Genomic DNA, 4,910 nt, shown 5'->3' with positions numbered 1-4,910 from the left:
CCCTGCGTTCCAAATCACATACTTTTTCATTTTACTACACTACATACTAAAGTACAGAAGAGTTTTAGGGCCACAGGAGAGAAAAAAAAATCAGATGAGGATGATTTTTTTCTTATTATGTCAAGAAATGTCAAGAATAAAGACGAATACTACTTGGAGTTATTTGGGCATTTATTTATTTTTTAGCATATTACAATTGATGTGCATGTATGTGGACATCCTAAATCTTTTTCTGGCATACTAAATAGTAGGGAAGTATGGGGATTGGAACGCAGGGTAAGTCTTGAGTTGGTATAAATATCCATCTGCCCTTAAAAAATGGTGAATCCGTGTATCAACCATTCAATCCATATCTGTTTTGAAATGTAAAAAAACGAAAGTGACCTGTTTTTTTTTTAACAATCAACTTTTCATTTACTTTATACAGTATATTTCACAAAAATCACACTTTTCAAAAATAAATGTTTAACATCATTTATGACCAGGATATCAAGTCTGAAATAGTGGCCTAAATGGTTGAAATGTATGATCTCGGAGGCTGGATTTGAGGTTTTCTTTTTTTTTTTTTTTTTGTATAATTGTTTTTTTTTTCTTTTTTTTGTAACAATAAGCAAACAAACAAACAAACAACACCAAACAGTACATACAAACTAAGAAAGGAGAGAAAAAAAAGAAAGAAAATGGACAGATGTGTATGTTGTTCATTATTTGATCTTCTTGACACCCTCTGAAAACATGCAGAGAAATGCATCCTTAAAGATTTCAAACCAAGATATTAAATAAATAAAATACTTTTACATGAAGTTATTCATCGCATGATCACACACACACACACACACACACACACACACACACACACGTAACATTCAAAGACACACACAAACACAAAAAGAAAAATCCATGTCCTGTGATCTCCACCGTAGGTTTTCTGATGCTGTTATTTATAGGTGATTTGTACAGTTATTTTCTGGATCATTCCTCTGTTATTGCTGAGGTGGATCTAGAGACCAACAGTTGTCAAAAATATGAAAAAATCAAAAATGTTTTTTCATTTTTGGTTTCTTGTTTTTTTTTTCAGAACATATATGGATTGAACGGAAAATACACAGATTATTGGCACCTTCACTGGAAATCTTTCTATAACTTAACAAACCTTTCAAACAGACACAGCACTGGTATTTTGTGCAGGGAGAACATGTTTTTAAATCAAATTTCCTTCTCATGTTGATGACATTTAAATAACAGCCATGGGCCAAAGAATTAGGTTTTCCTTTTTGTTTTGATTTCATTAACATTGTGATCACTGAACTGCTGCACAAATCTGGCACTTGTTCAATGTAACTATTATTTATTTGTGTATGTTGTTGAATATCCATGTGCAAAATAATAAACATTTAAAAAATGTATTTAAAAGACTTTGGAAGATTCTGTATCCTCTGGCAAAGTCATTGAGTTTGGAAGTGAAGGTAAACAATGTTACGTGATGTTAACGTGAGAGCTACTTCACTTCTAATTTGACCTGCCAAACTTAACACGGAGAACACACGCTAATATGTTATTATAGCTGACATTTTGACAGCCTTCTTCTTTTGTTTAGACGTTGACATTTACAACCTGGGGAGTAAAGACCGGTCTGATGAGTACACTTTAGTTTGTACTACTAAGCTCTTTTTCTAAGTATGGGTCTTCCTTTGTTGTTTCATAAACAGACGTCAGCATTATATAATTTTTTTTACTTCTAAAAATAGTAATAATGGCCACAGTTTGGAAATAACACAGAGGTTATGTAAAAGCTTTGAATCTAGAAAATCAAGGAAATATTTGTAGAAAATTAATTTAGCTGTGAAAATTTTATTTATCTTCAATAAAACCGTAGAATACAATATCTGGGGCGCCCTTAGCTCAGTTGGTGGGGCGTCCCCCCCATGGGCCTCGGCCAGCAGCGGACCCGGGTTCGATTCCAGCCCGCGGTCGTTCTCTGCATGTCACTCCCCTCTCTGCCCCATTTCACCTCTGTCTCTACACTATCAATAAAGCATAAAAATGGCAAAAAATATCTTTGAGAGAATACAATATCCGCTGGTTGTGTCGGATCACTTCAGTATTGGAAAATTCAAAACACATACAAACATTATTCAAGACAATATTTTTCTCTGAGGCCCCAAAGAAATTCTCTAAATGTCCAGACCGTTCGTAAGAGTCATAAAAATATTATATAAAATAAAAATATAAATATTACAATGAAACTACAATAAATGGGGCAAATCTTGATTATTTCAATGTTGTAGTCAGTAATGTTGGAGATAATTTTAGTGACTTTATAAACTTCTGTGTAGCTGAAGTCCCTTTGTGGATCAGTAAAACATTTTATACAGTAAATCAAAGAAATACTGCTTAAAGGGTTTAAATGCATTTTCTGCAGGTTTTTATTAAGAAAATGTATCATACAACATATGAACAAATCCTTCTGTAATAACCTTCAGAATAGTGCTAAGAATGATTATGGAAAGTGTAGTTAATTTTAGTGCTTTAGAAGTTGAGATTTTTGGTTCAGAATATTGAAAACAACTAATGTTGAGATAATGGCCGTTAAAGATGGTTGTATGTGAGAAATAAACAGACACAAACAGACAAGGTTTAGTCAAATAAACACCTGAATGTAAATTTTGGACCTTTGATTTATACTAGTATGAAAGAAAACATGTTATGGAAGCAAAATAGACAAAAATCGCAAAATTGGCCAGTGCTTGAAAACACCAGTGTATTTGTTTAAGTGTAAGTAAGGCCTGGAACACTTTTATGAACCATTTATAATTTCTTCACATGAACTAGTTTGAACCAAAGCCACTCCTTCAGCTTTTGTAACAGGAAACAAAACTAAATATTTTTAGTTTTTAATATCAAAAACCTGTTGGACTCACGCCATATTCACACAAATCAAGTTGAAATGTAATTTGACACGTCGACATCACTCTCACAGGATTAAGTTAGGCCTAAGTATTTTTATGTGAAATCCACCTTTGTTAATGACGCCACAAGTCTCCAGAGGAGTTGAAACAGAACTTTTAATATTGCATGGGTTTGAGGTCTTCCAAATGAAAGTTTTGATAACTTTTTCTAGCTTCTATAGTGTGCAGCTTACAAACATTGGGTTTTGCAGAAGTTGTAGTAGCAAATAGTGTAGTAACTTGTCAATAACGTTATAAATTATAACTTTTTCCCTTCAATGTAATTATATAAGTTATTAAAATACTCAATTTAAATCCTTTAAAGATTAAATAACTGAAGCCAATAATATAATACTTTACTTATATCACTTAATTTAAATTTGATTTATTGGCAATAAAGAATCACACTCCCATGACAGTAACCCTTAATATTGCAACCGGCCAATAATGTAATAACTTATAACATTATGGGTCACTACATTATTGGCTTTTATTACATATTACAACTGAAAAAGTATTACTGTATATCCTGCTGCAGACGTATTTTACAAAGGAGACACTGCAGCTAAGAATAAGAGTTCCTCATTGTTTTGAGTGTGCGTCATCCATCAGATAAGTTTGTGTTAAGCTCACGGTAGTTTTGAGATGTTCTTTGTCCTTATGACTGGGTGATGGGTCAAGTTTAAGTCGACGTAATCCTCACAAATGTCGAATATAGTCAGAGTCTGTCATGTTATTGTCAGTGACACCTTTAAGAATGACTTCTGTTGCACTGTCAAAGGTGCTTTTCCTCAATATTTCCCCATGATGTTCCGTGGTTGAATAAAAGTAAAATAATGTCAAATATCTCAAATGATATCTCCAAAGTCTGTCTGCTTGCTACTATGTAGATATCATAGGCTCATTCTAAGGTATAAAAAATAAATAAAAAATTATGTTCAAGAAATGATACACTAATTAATTTTAATTTTATTTACTTTGTACAAAAAAAAAATTAAAAACACAAATTCCCCTTACACACTGCACCTTTAAAAGTATATCTAATAGGGGCCCCCAGCGACCAGGGGCCCAAAACAACTGCCTATATCTCATAACTGGCATGTCTAAACTATTTTCACCCATCTAATCAAATAAAAAGTGGCTTGACTGTCAGCATTTGCTTCACATGTTTTAAACTGGTGACATTGTTGAAACCGCAGCTGCTGCATAAAACGTCATATAAAAAAAAATTCCCACAGAATTTGCACGTTGCTCCAAGAATGCACATCTGTCAATGAGCATCACACATGAATCTAGGTCAAACTGAGCATTCATCACACTATTAAACATCACAGTCACTACCCAGAAAAGCCAGTTATAAGACAGACGGTTGCTGGTTGAATCAGCACCTCGGGGCATTCTGTCTTGTGTAACATAGATGACTAATTAGAATTAATACCACAATTATTGCATTGTTTTGTGGATCGTCCTGTTATAAAGGCTTAGAGGACTCATTGACCCAAAGAAAAGAATAGTTTTAATTGATTACATTGTTCTCAATAGCTTAAAGACATTAGTCCATTCAGTTTTCCAAATAGTTGACTCACTGGACTTAAGTGAAAGTCTTTTGCCACAATGACACATTTTGTTTCACAGACGTTTTTTTAAATGTCCTGTTAAAATATTATTATAATGTAATTTATTTAAATATAAATATTTTCCCACAAAGTTTTTATGCAATCATTACATTTTTGGGTGCAAGTTTTCAAATGAGGAAATTCGTCTGCTTTCAGTCAAATTGAGATTGCAGCCCATTATTACAATAGCAAAGATGCATCGTTTGGGTTTTAATTTTTTTTTTTATTAGTCTTTATTGAACATGGTTAAAAAAATAATAATACAAACATAAATAAAACAATTGAGCAATAAAAAAGGAGAATAATAAATTAAAAAAAAAAAAAATGGGATCCTAAACAACAAATA

The sequence above is a fragment of the Ammodytes marinus genome (assembly GCF_949987685.1).
Source record: "Ammodytes marinus genome assembly, chromosome: 16".
Taxonomy (NCBI): Eukaryota; Metazoa; Chordata; class Actinopteri; order Uranoscopiformes; family Ammodytidae; genus Ammodytes; species Ammodytes marinus.
This window is presented reverse-complemented; position numbering follows the sequence as displayed.